General features: G+C 42.3%; 1 protein-coding gene across 1 annotated transcript in view; it reads right to left on the bottom strand.

Annotated features, from left to right (window-relative positions):
• Positions 1 to 10,760, bottom strand: part of LOC126203901 (synaptotagmin-7) — a 361,415-nt gene extending 350,655 nt beyond the window's left edge. The window contains exon 1 of the mRNA XM_049938289.1: positions 10,648 to 10,760. The gene's annotated coding sequence lies outside the window, so the exon portion shown is untranslated. The remainder of the gene's footprint in view (positions 1 to 10,647) is intronic.
• Positions 10,761 to 18,494: the final 7,734 nt, after the last annotated feature.

Here is an 18,494-nt window from a genome sequence, read left to right as displayed (position 1 = left end):
CAGCAGCATTAGTGGCAGAACAACTGAGAGAAAATTCGGAATACATTTCATATAAATTTTCTCAGCAGGTTATAATCTTAGGTGGAGATTTCAATTTACCAGATATAGACTGGGACACTCAGATGTTTAGGACGGGTGGTAGGGACAGAGCATCGAGTGACATTATACTGAGTGCACTATCCGAAAATTACCTCGAGCAATTAAACAGAGAACCGGCTCGTGGAGATAACATCTTGGACCTACTGATAACAAACAGACCCAAACTTTACTACTCTGTAAGTGCAGAACAGGGAATCAGTGATCATAAGGCCGTTTGCAGCATCCCTGAATATGGAAGTTAATAGGAAAATAAAAAAAATGGAGGAAGGTTTATCTGTTTAGCAAGAGTAATAGAAGGCACATTTCAGACTACCTAACAGATCAAAACGAAAATTTCTGTTCCGACACTGACAATGTTGAGTGTTTATTGAAAAAGTTAATGGCAATCGTAAAAAGCGTTTTAGACAGGTACGTGCCGAGTAAAACTGTGAGGGACGGGAAAAACCTACCGTGGTTCAACAACAAAGTTAGGAAACTACCGCGAAAGCAAAGAGAGCATCATTCCAAGTTTAAACGCATCCAAAACCTCTCAGAAAACAAAAGCTAAACGATGTCAAAGTTAGCGTAAGGAGGGCTATGCGTGAAGCGTTCAGTGAATGCGAAAGTAAAATTCTATGTACCGACTTGACAGATAATCCTAGGAAGTTCTGGTCTTACGTTAAATCAGTAAGTGGCTCGAAGCAGCATATACAGACACTCCGGGATGATGATGGCATTGAAACAGAGGATGACACGCGTAAAGCTGAAATACTAAACACCTTTTTCCAAAGCTGTTTCACAGAGGGAGACCGCACTGCAGTTCCTTGTCTAAATCCTCGCACAAACGAAAAAATGGCTGACATCGAAATAAGTGTCCAAGGAATAGAAAAGCAACTTGAATCACTCAACAGAGGAAAGTTCACTGGATCTGACGGGATACCAATTCGATTCTGCACAGAGTACGCGAAAGAACTTGTCCCCCTTCTAACAGCCGTGTACGCAAGTCTCTAGAGGAACGGAAGGTTCCAAATGATTGGAAAAGAGCACAGGTAGTCCCAGTCTTCAAGAAGGGTCGTCGAGCAGATGCGCAAAACTATAGATCTATATCTCTGACGTCGATTTGTTGTAGAATATTAGAACATGTTTTTAGCTCGCGTATCATGTCGTTTCTGGAAACCCAGAATCTACTCTGTGGGAACCAACATGGATTCCGGAAACAGCGATCGTTATTTGTTCATGAGATCCAGAAAATATTGGATACAAGTTCCCAGGTAGATGCTATTTTCCTTGACTTCCGGAAGGCGTTCGATACAGTTCCGCACTGTCGCCTGCTAAACAAAGTAAGAGCCTACGGAATATCAGAACAGCTGTGTGGCTGGATTGAAGACTTTTTAGCAAACAGAACACAGCATGTTGTTATCAATGGAGAGACGTCTATAGACGTTAAGGTAACCTCTGGCGTGCCACAGGGAAGTGTTATGGGACCATTGCTTTTCACATAGTGTCGGAAGTTCCATGCGGCTTTTCGCGGATGATGCTGTAGTATACAGAGAAGTTGCAGCATTAGAGAATTGTAGCGAAATGCAGGAAGATCTGCAGCGGATAGGCACTTGGTGCAGGGAGTGGCAACTACTCTTAACATAGATAAATGTAATGTATTGCGAATACATAGAAAGAAGGATCCTGTATTGTATGATTACATGATAGCGGAACAAACAGTGGTAGCAGTTACTTCTGTAAAATATCTGGGAGTATGCGTGCGGAACGATTTGAAGTGGAATGATCACATAAAATTAATTGTTGGTAAGGCGGGTACCAGGTTGAGATTCATTGGGAGAGTCCTTAGAAAATGTAGTCCATCAACAAAGGAGGTGGCTTACAAAACACTCGTTCGACCTATACATGAGTATTGCTCATCAGTGTGGGATCCGTACCAGATCGGGTTGACGGAGGAGATAGAGAAGATCCAAAGAAGAGCGGCGTGTTTCGCCACAGGGTTATTTGGTAAGCGTGATAGCGTTACAGAGATGTTTAGCAAACTGCAAGAGAGGCGCTCTGCATCGCGGTGTAGCTTGCTCGCCAGGTTTCGAGAGGGTGCTTTTCTGGATGAGGTATCGAATATATTGCTTCCCCCCACTTATACCTCCCGAGGAGATCACGAATGAAAAATTAGAGAGATTCGAGCCCGCACGGAGGCTTTCAGACAGTCGTTCCTCCCGCGAACCAAACGCGACTGGAACAGAAAAGGGAGGTAATGACAGTGGCACGTAAAGTGCCCTCCGCCACACACCGTTGGGTGGCTTGCGGAGTATAAATGTAGATGTAGGTGTTTGTCCGTGGTCGGCTGGGGTACCGTGTAAGGCTGCTTGAATAAACGCTTGTTGATGCTACCACTGTTAACAACCCAACGTAAACCTGCTGTCTCACTATTTCTCTCACCGGTTCTAATGCGTATATGCCTGGAGTAGGCCAGGTCGTCACATACAGTAACTACATGCAAATAAACTAGACAGCAGCAGCTACATGCTACAGAAGAATCTTATATGCCTAAATGGCATAGGGTCGAATTCGATTAAAGAAATATTAGATGCTCTTAGTCTCCTTTTTACGTTATCTTGAGATATAATGTAATAATATATTCCACAGTGCATCGTGCACGTGTTTTTGAAATAGAAAATGATCGCTTTATAAGTTAACGTACGGTACTGTTTATTCTAACATCATACGAGTATACACTGAAGCGCCAAAGAAACGGTTATACGCATGCTATTCAAAAAAACAGTGTTATGTGAATAGGCATAATACGGCGCTGCGGTCGGCAAGCCTATATAAGACGATAAGATTTAAGTGAGTTTGAATGTGGTGTTATAGTAGCCGCACGAGCAACAGCGCCCAGCATCTCGAGGTAACTGTGAAGCAGGACTTTCCAGTACGATCTTTTTATGAGTGTATCATGAATATCAGGAATGCGGTAAAACATCAGATCTCCGAAACTGCTGCGGCTGGAAAAAGATTCAGCAAGAACGGGACCAACGACGACTGAAGGGAATCGTTCAAAGTGACAGAAGTGCAACACTTCCGCAAATGGCTGCACATTTCAATGCTGGGCCATCATCAAGTGTCAGAGTGTGAAACTTTCAACGAAACATCATCGATATGGGCTTTCGGAAACGAAGGCCCACTCGTGTACCCTTAATGACTGCATGACACAACTGCCTCGCCTGGGCCAGGCAACACCGACATTTGACTATTGATGATTGGAAACACGCTGCCTTGTCTGACGGGTCTTGTTTCACATTATATGGAGCGGATGAATGTGCACGGCTATGGAGACAACCTCTTGAATCCATGGACGCTGCATGTCAGCAGGGGACTGTTCAAGCTGGTGGAGGCTTTGTGTGTGGGGCGTGTGAAGTTGGAGTGATATGGGACCCCTGACCCGGCTAGATGCGACTCTAAAGCCGTCGGCACACGGACCGTGCATCCGAACGTTGAGCGTTGAGCGTGCCGAGTTTCTGACGTCACAGCATGGAATAGCACGCTCGGGAGTCTTTCCGAACGTGCAGAGCAATATCTGCCATGTCAGATATTCTCAGCGTGCGTCTGAGCGTTGACCAATGACATGGCACAACGCCACCTACGTCACACGCACGCCGTCTCCCTTCAGTACAGAGTTGTGACGCGCCATATTGTCATTCATTTCAAGCCTATACGTATATATGCCGTTCCGAGCACCAGCAAATTGAGAATCACTGCAAAACTCATTGTTAACTGTGTGATTCGTTCCAATAAAATAATAAGAAACATCATATTCGCGGCAAAATAATTATTGTAACTTGCGTATAATGAGAGTAGGCTATTTGAAGGCAGCGACACACTGAAGATCCACCCAAAACGCATTGTTCTTGGTACAATGTGTTATAATTAAAGTTCAGTTAGTAAAATATCCACGATTAAAGTTTTTGGCAAGAGGTAAAGTATTATCATTAGATACAGCAGACGTGATGTTGGTATAGCGTAATGAATAGCTTCATTGTGTACTAATGAGGTTTTTTTGTTGGGGCGGTGGTTCGCGTCCTGACACGACAAATTTTTTTTCTTAACATTCGCGTTTTTATTAGGTTCTGATACTTTATTATTAGTTTAATATAAGTATAGACTGTAATGTTTGATTTTATATAAATACAAGTTCACCTTTTTTTTGAGGGGTGACTTTGTTCGATTGGCTTAATCTAAAGGACAGCTTACGCTACTTGTATAAAGGTATTTTTTCTCCTTTTTCTTTTACGCTTCGTAATTGACATGTTGTAAAGATTCTGCTACTGGGTACGAACAGTGATCAAGTAAGGCTGACCTTGGGGTTTTACTAAAATGTGGGAATGATGAAATAATGTTTATCTTATGCGGAAAGTATTCCAATTTTGTAACGCACTGCTTGTAATGGAACTTTTATAAGCCTATGTCCTTATTGATTGGACATGGTACTTTCCTTTTCGTGGACGATGGAAGAAATGTGCATTTTAATAGAGCTAACGTGGGAATTTTACGCGCTCGTTGAGTAAACAGTGTGATTAACGAACTAGAAACATCCCTCAACTGTCGCTTGAGTGCGTTGCGATCGCGTGTACCACGTTGGGGTCCACGTACCGTATGCACAAGTCGCATCATTCCTGAGCGTTGAGCAGCACGTTGAACTGGGCACGCTCAACGTTAACGTTCGGCAGCACGGTCCGTGTGCCGACGGCTTAACAGGCGACACTTTCATAAGCATCCTGCCTGATCACCTGCGTCCATTCATGCCCATTCTTCATTCTGACGGACGTGGACAGTTCCAGAAGGACGATGCGACACCCCAAGCGTCCAGAATTCCTACACAGTGGCTCCAGAAACACTCTTCTGCGTTCAAAAGCGCTTCCGCTTGCCACCTAATTCCCAGATATGAACATTATTCACCGTATCTGGGATGCCTTGCAACGTGCTGTTCGGAAGAGATCTCGACCCCCTTGCACTCTTACGGATTTATGTACAGTTCTGCAGAATGCTTGGTATCAGTTCTCTCAAGCATACTTCAGACATTAGTCGAATGCATGACACGTAGTGTTGCGGCACTTCTGTGTGCTGCTGGCGGCGGGGCCTACACCAGATTAGGCTGGAGTACCAGTTTCTTTGGCTCTTCAGCGTGTTATAATTTAAAAATGAAATGACAATAATGAGTCGTGAATTTTGCACATATACTGTGTTTAAAATTACGTAGTGACTTCATCTGATAAATATTTTTCTTTGTTTTCATTCCTGCTTAATTTTGTACCTGCTCCTCTTTCCAATACTTAAAATATTGAAGAGAAGATTACCCACTTACCTTACAAATTTTGCACAAATTTAATACACTGTTATGTGTGTTAAGAGGAAAGACAGCATATAAACGTCGCGTGACGAGTCTAGTTTCGTAACTTGAAGATGATTAGAGTAAAGTAACTAGATATTTTTTTCCAGAAAGCTAATAATAAAGATATGATATCAGTGGAAGATTAATTGTTGATACATATATCAATCGTAGATTTTCAATTTGTGCCGTAATGCTACTGAGTGATTTTGAGCAGTACGGAGATAAACAAGGAGATAAGGAACAAATAAGGTGTAATGAAGAAATGCCATGGGATTGGAACGTTTCTATAATACATGTCATTTTATAGAGAGCACAAACCGCTGCATGCCATATACGAGGTGCGGCTAGAAAAAAAACCGGACTGATGCTGGAAAAAACATTTATTTACAATTATTTACAATTTCATGTTATCTCCTTCAATGTACTCTCCTCCTCGGTCTCTACACCGCTCCATACGAATTTCCCACTGTTCATAGCAATGCTGCAGATCATTTTCGGTAAGTCCATACATTACTTCCGTCGCTTTTTCTTTTACTGCTTCAACAGTCTCAAATCTAGTTCCTTTCAAAGCTGACTTGACTTTAGGGAAAAGAAAAAAGTCACAGGGGGCCAAATCAGGTGAGTAGGGTGGATGATCTAAGATGGGAATGTTGTGTTTTGCCAAAAACGTCTTCACTGACAACGCACTGTGAGCTGGGGCATTGTCTTGGTGAAGGATCCATGACTTTTTTCTCCACAAATCGTTCCGTCTTCTCCGTACTCGCTCACGTAGGGTAGCCAGGACGCTAATGTAGTAATGCTGATTCACTGTTTGTCCCTCTGGTACCCAATAAATGTGCACAATCCCTTTGATGTCAAAAAAAAAACAATCATCATTGCCTTGAATTTCGATTTTGACATTCGTGCTTTTCTTGTCGTGGAGAACCAGGAGTTTTCCAATGCATCGATTGGCGTTTAGTTTCGGGATCGTAAGTAAAAAACCACGATTCATCACAAGTAATAACATTTTGTAAGAAGGTGGGATCACTTTCAATGTTTTCCAGGATGTCAGAACAAATCATTCTTCGGCGTTCCTTCTGTTCAATTGTGAGACACTTTGGAACCATTTTTGAACACACTTTGTTTATGTTGAAACTTTCATGAAGAATCTGCCTAACACTTTCCTTGTCAACTCCTGTTAACTCAGACACTGCTCTGATTGTTAAACGGCGATCTTGTCGAACAAGTTTACCGATTTTTTCAATGTTTGTATCAGTTTTTGCTGACAATGGTCTGCCAGTGCGAGTGTCATCACTGGTGTCTTCGCGGCGATCTTTAAATCGTTTAAACCACTCAAACCCTTTGTTCGCGGTAAACAATCATCGCCGTACACTTGTTGTAACATCACAAACGTTTCACTTGCAGATTTTCCTGGTTTGAAACAAAATTTGATGTTAACACGCTGTTCTTTCTGTACACTCAACATTTTCCGACGCACAGACAAAACGTCAACTACTTAAAACAGACGCCACGGGCAGACTGAGTGCAGGAGGCAGATGAAACTCGAGCAGTAGGCGGAGCGAGAGTCACGTGACAGGCCACGCGACTTTCAGCCTTATTGCATTCGTTTTATTGTTTCACCAGTACTAGTCCGGTTTTTTTCTAGCCACACCTCGTATTCCAGTGGACGATGCACAGTTTTTATATGGTAAACAGCGTAATTGAGTTGGACTACTATTAAACTTCGACGACATGTGTTCTAGTAGGAGACGTAGTAGGTCACACAAGAAGTGATGACGTATTTGGACTGTGAAAGCTCCTCAAACTTGAAACGGCCTTTTGCTTTCAAAGCAGCCAAGAGCTTGCAACAAACTGTCTATACAACAGCCTTTGTACCAAGATGACTGTCGTGGATTAAAACATGTTTATTTTAACTGCACAGTTGTGACCATTGAAAATGATTACTTAAGTACAAAAGTGAACATCCCTGGGTTAGAAGTTAGAATTATCAACTCACGTAATGATGCGGAAAAAAATGTCGGCTGGCATTATCGGACTTCATAATATACATCACTGCATAATTTTAAGAAATCTTAGAATTTAACAGATACATGCCCAAAGAAAGTCTCTTTTTCATAGCATCACTGTTTGCCATTATGCTAATCTGTTTTATTATCCTCTGGTAAGATGAAATTTATTCCTGCTGTTCGTATGCCATCATTATTGCTGTGGTGTCAGTAACAAAAAGAAAATAACAGAAGGTAACTGTCATTTTAATACTGATTCATCAGAGGAATTCCGTCGCGTAGGATTCAATAAGAAGTTTTACCTTGTCTGATGACGATGGTCAGGTATACTGAAACTGGCAGCGGAGAGTTTTTTTCTTAGCAGATAATCGTGTTATACAAGAGTGATTGTCTCTACATGTTTTACAGCTGTGAGATGCCCGCCCAACAAATATTTTGATGAGCTGTGCTTACAGAAAAATTTGAACAAGATTTCAAAACCGAAACTGTGCTGTAATAATAACAAAAAAAGGAATATTTTATTCCAAACAATGATAGTCATTGTGATAAAATGTGTTTTATTGCACCGAATATAGTTAGTTAATAACGACATAGCGTGCTGTATGAGAATCAGTCTCTGTCCCCAACGGAAAGCAACGTATTGGGTACTATACACGGTCAATAAAAAGGCCCCTACCATTGATGCCTTGTTTGTTCCTTGCCTACTCGGTTACCATCAACTTCAGTTCCTCCATTTGTTAAAATTCACCGTGCAGAAAGTTTTCTTACAACATCAATTTAAGTTTTACTAAAAGGCAGCTCCAACTGGAGCACAACTTTTTTACACGTCCGTTTCATGCCATTAAGTCATTTTCCCAGTGTTCAAAATTGAGCGAAGGGAGCCCTCTGTCGGTTGCAGTGCTCAAGATACTGATGTTCATTTGTGGACACTTGAGACTGCCCAGCCGGCCAGAAGCGTTCGCGTAACAATTTTATTGTGTCACTAGAAGCGCCATTCGCTAAAACTAGTACTGTATCTTGTGAATGCCTCTCAAAGAAAATTTCTGGACGACGAAATGTATCAAAAGCGTTCCATGAAGTAATGGGATTGCAGCCTGATGATGTTGATTCCTCGCCACGATAATCTGGCTGACAACCCATTCACCCATCTTCTAGTGAGGCTCTTGCACTGGAAATTGCTAGTTCACATGGCTAACTTCTTGCCAGAAACTGGCGCGAAGACGCATGCGCAAAGTCAGCCGCTTCGTGAGCGACCTCTTTAGTTTCGCGCCGTCAACCAACATTGCGCCATCTGTGGCACACAGGCGAATGTATAATGGTTATACGGCATGTGCGCTCTGTGTCAGAATGTTGGTTTGCGGAGTTAAAAATTCAAATGCCACATTTAAAAAAAATTATTGTTGGTAGACATGTGGCAAGCTATAAAAGGTTCGCTTTTCGTGGATATTAATGGAATCACCGGGTCCCACGACTTACCCAGTTGAAAGCTGCTTTTGTGATTAATATGATCATCCGCCACATGTATTTCAACTGAGTCTTTAGTAACTGATTCCCAAAAAGATCTTGTGGAGGCCAAGATTTCCGGTAGAAAACATTTTCATTGAAGACTTTGAGAAGGGGGAAACTGATTCGGCAGCACTTAAACCAAATGTATTCTGGCGATATGTAGATGAGACATTTGCAGTGTGGCCCCACGGTGAAGGACAACTGTAAGACTTTTTGCAGAATCTGAATTCAATCCACGAGAGTATCTAATTTACGATGGAAGTACAGAAGGGCAGTTGTCAGCCGTTTCTGGACGTTTTGATCAGTCGGAAAGTAGATGGATCCTCGAGGTATTCCGCCTACCCAACACCGACACGTAGAGACTTGTGTATTTGTCGGCATCTATCTGCTATCGCTCATCACAAACTATGGGTGGCCTTCGAAGGTTAGTGCACTGGACACATGTTGTCTCCGACAGAGGCAGCCTTCCAAAGGCACTGGAACACCTGCAATCTATGCTCAAAAATAATGTGTTTTCTATGTATCAGGTCGTCAACGCCTTAATGAGCAGAAGGAGCTGTTCAAGACTAGGGCGTTTTTTTTTCCATTTGTCGGCAACAGTTCGTCGGAAACAGGCAGAATACTAAGGAAACATTGTGTCAAAGTAGCCTTCTGGAAACCCACTAAGAGCTGGGGTCTTCTCGTTTCGGTAAAGGATGATCTAAGATTGTGGAAGATTAAAATATACAAAAAAAATTTCAAATATGTGTGAAATCTTACGGGACATAACTGCTAAGGTTATCAGTCCCTAAGCTTACACACTACTTAACCTAAATTATCCTTAGGACAAACACACACACCCATGCCCGAGGGAGGACTCGAACCTTCCCTGGGATCAGCCGCACAGCCCATGACTCCAACGCCTTAGACCGCTCGGCTAATCCCGCGCGGCTAAAATATATACAAAATAGCTTGCTAGTAAGGCAAAGTTACGTTGGTCAGACAACATACAGAGTACGTGAAAAGTGCGTTGTACGTGATCGGCAAACTCGACTTTCACAGCCTATTCAGTGAGCCGCAGCTGAGCATTATATTTCCACACAATATACTATATGCATTTTCTGCCACGGAAGCCTTAACCTCGATGAGATCCTTCTGGGATTCCGTTATTAACGAATCGCTAGAAATATATCTGGCAGATGATCATATTAACCAGGAAGGCGACTTTGAACTGGATAAGGCGTGAGTTACGGAGATTTCGTTAATGTGCACAGAAAGGAAACTTTTGTGCCTAGTGACACGTCCCGTGACTATTAATTTTATTAATTTGACATCTTAATGTTAGCTCTGCAAGGCCGCATTCCGACAGAAGAGCGAGTATAGTATCACAATTACGCATGTGCCTGCGCACCATAGGTGAACAGCGAACGAACTCGACAGCGGTCGCTCAAGTAGGGGCTGTTGTTGCGCATGCGATTCAGCGCAAATTTTTGGTATACAGTTAGCGATGTGAACTAGTAGTCTCTAATGCGAAACATCGACCTAAGACGGTTGATGTTTCAGCGGTTACAAAACTAGTCTCTATATGTCGTTTACCGCTTAAAGTGTCAGTTTGTCACCAGCATGAGCCAGGGTGGGAGCCGTGATTTGGGGTCTGCAGGTGTGGTGGGACGGGAGGCATGCGTCACTCACCGAGGGGTGCTGGTCGCCTTTGACGCCGGCGAGCGCCTTGTTGTGGGGCGCAGGGGGCGACTTGGCGTCTCCGTGGAGGCCGCTGCCGCCGCCGCCGCCCCCGCAGCCGCTGCCGCCCGCCGCACCGCCACCGCCGCCCGCCCCCGATCCAGCCGCCCCCGCACCCGACTTGGGACTCGGGCTGGCTCCTGTTGTCCTGCAACAACATCAACAGCAGCACCATAAGAACTACAAAACAGGCATCGCAACAGTAGGATATGATACCCTACTGAACGCACGTGAAACATTAAAATAATCGTGTTTACTGATACATATGTTACGTTTCCAAGTTTATCGACAGTTACATAATTGACGCAATTTCTTAGGAGTAATGAACTTCGTAGAGAAACAGAGCAGGCTAGGAAAAAGTGTCTGAAAGAGAAATGTGAGTCAAATGAAGAACTGGAGAGAAAGGGAAGATATGATACAATGTGCAGTGGAGTAATGACCACAACATAGGATCAAAAAAGAACAGGAAGTGTTGCTACAGAAATTGTCAGTAATGACGGAAATGTAGTGAACAAAGATCGGCAGGACGTCCTACAGAGATGAGAAGACTATTTGAAAGAACTATGTGAAACAGTCACAAACGAGCAACTCTGGAACTACAATCTTTGAACACTGTAAATGAGTATTATAAAGGACCAATAATCACAATAGAAGAAGCAAAGGGCGCAACACCTGCAATGAAAAATGGGAAAGCAGTAGGTAGATACAATACCAGGAGAGGTACTAAAGTGCTTGAACCAAGAATATATAAGAGAAATATTGAAGATATGCAACACAATATATAACGGTGCTGAATAGCCAGAGGACTTTTTGAAAACAGTAATGATTGCAGAACCAAAGAAACAAGGTAAGAAGTAATACAGTGAGCACAGGACAGTTAGTTTCATTTCGTGTACAACGGAATTATGTTAAGAATCATTAATAAAAGATTGCAAAAGGTAATGGAAGAGAATTTGGCTGGCTTTAGACGGAATGCGGCACAAGTGATGGAATAGGACCCTAGTGAAATTTGCGAGAGAGGTTCACCGAAAGGGGAAGAGACCTATTTATATCTTCTATAGACCTGGAAAAGGTTTTTGATTATATGGCTTGGGATAAGCTTGCTACCGTAAGGAGAGAAAAGAGAGCAGACAGGAAAACCAGACGAATTGTAAACTCATTATACTTAAATCAAAAATCATCAGTCAAAGCGTGAACAGAAGGTGGAAACTGGATAGAACTAGGAAAAATAGTAAGACAAGACTATTGTCTCTTTCTTACCCACTTCCATGTACACACAGGAAATATGACTGACTACTGTCCAGTAGTTGACAAGAGGGTAAAAATTGGAGGAAGGAGAATATAGTGTTCGAGATTTTCAGAAGACATTGTCCTCTTTGCAACATGTCAAAAACAAGTACAGATTATAGAGGATGCTACTGAATCTAAAGGAAAGAGGTAAAGCTAAAGCTGAATGTAGAAGTTTACGAACATTTGTAAAGCATAAAATACCTTGGAACCAGCATAAAAACGGACTGAAAGGGCAACACACCAGAATAGCAATGGCGAAAGATACATTTTATAAGAAAATAAGCATCTTGTACAGCTTATATGGAGAAATATTTAAGGAAAAGGCTGGTAAATCGTTTGATATGGCGTGTGCTCTTGTCTGGTGCTGAAACGTGGACACCCAGGAAAATAGACAGAGAAAGGCTGGAGGCTTTGGAAATGCGGACATGGTGGAGGTAGGAAAGAATAAGTTTAATCGATTGAGTGAGAAGTACAGATAAGAATAGGAGACCAAAGACAGTTACTGGATGTAATAAAAAGAAGGAAATAATAGTATACTGGACATATACTAAGAATGAAGGAGGGGATTATAAAAACAGTCTTACAAGGCTATGTGGAAGGAAAGAGTAGGCGAAGAAGGAAGATATTTCAGATGATGTATGATTTGATGGACGGAAGTACGCATACACCAGTATTAAGAAAGAAGCAATGGTTCGCATGAAATGGAGACAGAAAAGACCTCCTATAGAAGAAAACTGATGATAATGCTGCTTAGGAACCTGGTCTCACTTGGTACAATAAATGAAGGGACAGTGCCTGAAACACAACTTCTATTATTATAGACTGTCGATTTCTATCTGCCTTGTACTTCATCTTCAGGTCCTGCGACGAAAGGTGTAGTTGGTTCACTACAGCTGTATGAATGACACAGTAATATAAAAGATATTATGAGCCAGACACTGGTTCTTCATTTACTGAACAAAAGTGATTACTCGCACCGCAGTGTTGAGAATGGGTGCTGATCAACTCACTGCTTAGCGCCGACAATAAAATCCATACATCCGTCCATCGACCTATTCATTCATATACGACAAAGTAGCCCTCTGCATCAGCACTGTCGAACGTGGAAAATATGGAATAAAATTTAGGGCTTAACGTCCCATCGACAGTGTATGTAGTATGTCCTGTATCTTTTCATTTCGTGATACATTTTACGCAAATTATCTGCATTTTTGACTTGGAAATTACAGTTTGATATGTATGTTAATTACATTTCAATTAATCCAATAGAAACTGTGGTGACTGTGGTGACTTTCCTATATAACAACGGCGATTGCCTTTTTGCCGACTCTGCATTTCCTTGCATGTGTACTGGGTGTAGGTTAAGACGATACCGGTGATCCGCGTCGGCCTCAGAGCAACAACACATTTCAACAGAACCATCCTAACCTCCCCTCCACCATTCCCACTGGTATAGGAGATATGGAAAGCATATAGGCATCAGGTGCTGTGCTTATGTAGGAAACATGGCGCCTGGACCACCTACAACACTTTGAGTGCGCACGCTTCCTGGAGAGTCGTCGCTGGTCAGGCAGCATCTGCTAGAATTCGTTCAAATGGCTCTGAGCACCGTGGGACTTAAAATCTGAGGTCATCAGTGGCCTAGAACTTAGAACTACTTAAACCTAACTAACCTAAGGACATCACACACATCCATGCCCGGGGCAGGATTCGAACCTGCGACCGTAGCGGTCGCCCGGTTCCAGGCTGAAGCGCCTAGAACCGCTCGGCTACACCGGCCGGCTCTGCTAGAATGTTGACAGACTTGGACATCTGCGAACCGTTTCTTTGGTGGAAGGAGCATTCTTAAACAGCACGACCACTTGTTTGAGACATTCTTAGGAGAAACTTTCTAGGTGAGATGGCTGTCTTTTGGGTCACACACTTCCTGGAGAGTCACTGCTGGTCAGGCGCTCTCTGCTAAAATTTTTACTCCTACGAACACCCGGAAAGATTATCTGGTGCAAGGCAGATTTTTAAAATGATAGCCAGCTTTTCGAGCCATTCTTAAGAGGAATTCTCTTGGAGGAACGCAGGTCACGAAACCTTTCTAATAAGACTTGGGCACTACTTGGAAATGATGATGACACGATTCGGCCGGCTGTTCAGCTCCTTTCAATTTCCATGCGATTCTAAGCACTATAGTCCAGAACCGCGGGACTGCTACGGTCGCAGGTTCGAATCCTGCCTTGGGCATGGATGTGTGTGATGTGCTTAGGTTAGGTAGGTTTAAGTAGTTCTAAGTTCTAGGGGACTGATGACCTAAGATGTTAAGTCCCATAGTGCACAGAGCCATTTGACTCCTTTCAATTTCCCATGCTACTAAACAGCGTTTGACAGGCCCTACACACAAGATATTTGGACTGGCAGATGCATCATGACGTAAAAATTTTATATTCAAGTTTCTGGAAGTGGGACAACACTGTAATAGATAGGGATGATCGTTTTTCCCTACTTTGATGGAAATACATTGGCGTCAGTTGAATTTTTTCATTGGCGGGACACCAAACGTAGCGTTTTTGATTGGCAATTGCAACATGAGGCGTAGTAGTTATCAGCAGGACAGACGCGCCCTAAGCACTCTCCACACTTCGGATTCTGCTCTCAGTAGAGAGACTTCAGGCTCTGCTCCTGGCAGGACATCTCGGCCTTTGCTTGCAACAGGGTAACTTAATGTCTTACACTCTGTAGAGATATGAACAGCAGCAGACTATGGTGTAGCGGGAGTCCGACCGTTACAAATGGGAAGGTAGGGTAGAGAGTATGTTACAGTGAACGATTCAATGATGAATTCGTCCTCGTTAGAATCGACAGTAAAACCAATACCAACAGCAAGAGTACAAGTATACATGCCGACGTCTCAAACATAAATAAAGAGATAGAGAAAGTATATGAGGATAGTGAACGGGGAATTCAGTGTGTAAAGGCAGATGAAAATGTAGTAGTCAAGTGGTATTGGAATGCAGCTGTAGGGAATGGAGCAGAAGAAACCCTTACGGGGGGATATGGGCTTGGTAGTAGGAATGAGAAAGGAGAAATTCTAATTGAGTTCTGCAGTAAATTTCAGTATGTAATAGCGAATGCTCTGTTCAGAAATCACAAGAGCAGGAGGTACACTTGAGAAAGGCTGGGAGATACAGGAAGATTCCAGTTACACTGCGTCATGATGAATCAGAGATCCCCAATTCAGATATTGAATTGTAAGTCATGCCCAGGAGCAGATATAGACTCAGCTTAGAATTTAGTGATGCCGAAGAGTGTACAGAAGTTTGAGAGACAAGTCAGGAACAATAAATGCGCAAAGAAAGGGTGTGCGTAGAAGTTGGAAGGAAAACCGTAGATACAAGGAAGGTAACTGTAAAGAAATGATGGGTAACAGCAGAAATGCGTCAGCTTAGGGACGAAAGAAGGAAATACAGAAATATTCAGGAAATTTCAGGAATGCAGAAATACGAGTCATTTAGGAATGAAATAAACAGGAAGTGCTCGGAAGCTATGGCGAAATGGCTGCAAGAAGGATCTGGCGATATCGAAAAACAAACGATTGTTCGAAGGACTAACACGTATATACAAAGTTCAAGACAATATTTGGTGAATTTAAAGGCAAGGAAGGTAATATAAAGAGTGCAATGGAAATTGCATGGTTAAACGCAGGAGAGAGGGCGAATGGTTGTAAAGAGTACACTGAAAGCTCTTATAAGGGGGAGAACTTGTCTGATGACGTGGTGCGAGAAGAAACAGGAGTCGACAGGGACGAAATAGGGGATTTACTTTTGGAATCATATTTGAAAAGTGTTTAGGAAGAAGGCATTAAGGTCAGATAACATTCAATTGGGATTTCGAAAATCATTCAGGGAAGTGGCAACAAAACGACTATTCTCGTTATTATGAAGAATGTATGAAAATAGCGATATATTATCAGACTTTCGGAGCAACATAATTCCCAAGATTGTAAGATCCGACTAGTACGAGATTTAGCGCATAGTTAGTTTAACAGCTCATGCATCCAAGTTGCTGACAAGAATTATATACAGAACAATGGAAAAAAATACTGAAAATTTTGTTTGATGACGATTTCTTTGGCTTCAGGAAAGGTAAAGACAACAGAGTGTCAGTTATGACGTTGCTCAAATGGTTCAAATGGCTCTGAGCACTATGGGACTTAACAGCTAAGATCGTAAGTACCCTAGAACTTAAAACTACCTAAACCTAACTAACCTAAGGACGTCACACACATCCATGCCCGAGGCAGGATCCGAACAAGCGACAGTAGCGGTCGCGGGGTTCCAGACTGAAGCGCCTAGAACCACTCGGCCACACCGGCCTGCATGACGTTGCAAGTTGACAATGTAAGCAAGGCTGAATGAAAATATAAACACGTTCATAGGAATTTGTGACCTGGAAAAAGCGATAGGTAATGTTAAAGGGTTCAAGTTGTTCGAAATTCTGAGAGAAAGGGGGATACGTTATAGGGAAGAACGGATAATACACAGTAAGTAAAAGAACCGCAAGAGAACAGTAAGACTGGAAGACGAACAGAGGAATATATGCTATGATTAAAAAGAGTGTAAGACGAGAACGTATTCTTTCACTCCTACAGCTTAATGTATACGTCGAAGAAACACTGGCGAAAATACAACAAAGTTTCAATAGTGGGATTAAAATTCAAGGTGAAATGATAACAATGATAAGACTGGTTGATGACATGGTTACACTCAGTGAAAGTGAAGAAGGATTACAGGGTCTTTTAAATGGAATGAGTAATTTAATGACTACAGAATATGGATTGAGGGTAAACGGAAGAATGACAAAAGTAATGGGAAGTTGCAGAAATAAGAACAGCGAAAAGCTTAACATCAGAATTGGTGATCACGAATTAGATGAAGTTAAGTGACTTTGCTTTCTAGACAGCAAAGTAATCCATAACGGATGAAGCAAGGAAGACATAAAAAGGGGACTAGCTCTAGCAAAATTGGCATTTCTGGCCAAAAGAAGTCGATTGGTATCAATCACTGGCTTTAAATTGAGGGAGAAATATCTGAGAACTGGTAGTGAAACATGGAATGTGAGAAAATCAGAACAGACAATCCAAGCATCTGAGATGTGGTACTAGCCCAGAATGTTAAAAATTAGGTGGACTGGGAAGGTAACGGATGAAGAGATTCTGTGCAGAGTCTGTGATGAAAGTAATCTATGGAAAACACTGACAAGAAGAAGCCGACAGACTGATAAGGCATCTGTTAGAACGTCAGAGAATAACTTCTATGGTACTAGAGGGAGCTATAGATTTTAGAAACTCTAGACGAAGACAAGTATTGGAATAAATCCAACTAATAGTTCAGGATTTCGTTTTTAAGTCCTACTCTGGGGTGAAGAAGTCGGTACATCCGCGTAATACACGGCGCGACGCTTCAACGCAGTCCGAAGACGGTAAAAAGGATACGCGTCAGTTTCCATATGCGGGTGGAACGCACTTCGGTCAGGACATTTGAGATGGTGCAGTAGTAACGCACACGCATGCCCATTTAGCGATTCATCGGCACCACTAGCAGTCAGCCCATTCACACTTCAATGATGGAGAAATTTATGAGCAGCACTAGCAAGATAGGTTGCGTTGAGTTTAGTAAAGCTCCATAATTTCGTAGTAATGTTCTGCTTGGCTCAGTTAAAGAACTGCTTCACTCCTGTTCCAATCATTATAAGCATTCACTGTTGTCGATTCGTGTTTTTGGGTCGGTTAAGATTTAATATTTAAGGGAATTGAACACGCCATCATATGCTTCCATTTCTAAACTTTTCCAATCATAGTTCATTCAATTTTATGGTTACTATTACTGTTGTTAGAACTGGAGTAAGCTTTTACTGAATTGCTGGATGATGTTTAAGGGAAATCAGTATGTGCCAATAAAATCAGCGAATTACCTTACCTTTGAATTTCATTTCGTAGTTAGTCAGCCCCACGCACAATTAAAGTTTATGATCACCCCCCACCCAATAATCCATTGCAGGACCGAAAATTAGCGTTTATTAATTCCGTCGTCCTCTGTTTAATTAGCAAGGTTCTTTGGGCAGATATCTGGATAGGCAACTAACTGGCATCATTAATCCATGCTAATTCTCTTTAACAGGGCGGTTCTAGGCGCTACAGTCTGGAACCGCGTGATCGCTACGGTCGCAGGTTCGAATCCTGCCTCGGGCATGGATGTGTGTGATGTCCTTAGGTTAGTTAGGTTTAAGTAGTTCTAAGCTCTAGGGGACTGATGACCTGAGTAGTTAAGTCCCATAGTGCTCACAGCCATTTGAACCATTTTTTAACACGGCGGGGTATTTCGCACATTTCCTGGTAGTTTGTTTACATTTCTACAATTCTGTAAGTTAATGAACCTATGATTAGTCATTTATATCACACAATTTTAAAAATTCATTTAATTTTTTCTTTGTTGTAGCAATATTTTCCAAATTTGTGTCTG

The sequence above is a fragment of the Schistocerca nitens genome, chromosome 9, assembly GCF_023898315.1.
Source record: "Schistocerca nitens isolate TAMUIC-IGC-003100 chromosome 9, iqSchNite1.1, whole genome shotgun sequence".
Lineage (NCBI taxonomy): Eukaryota > Metazoa > Arthropoda > Insecta > Orthoptera > Acrididae > Schistocerca > Schistocerca nitens.
Note: the sequence above shows the minus strand (reverse complement) of the source record. Positions and strands in the feature narration are given on the sequence as shown.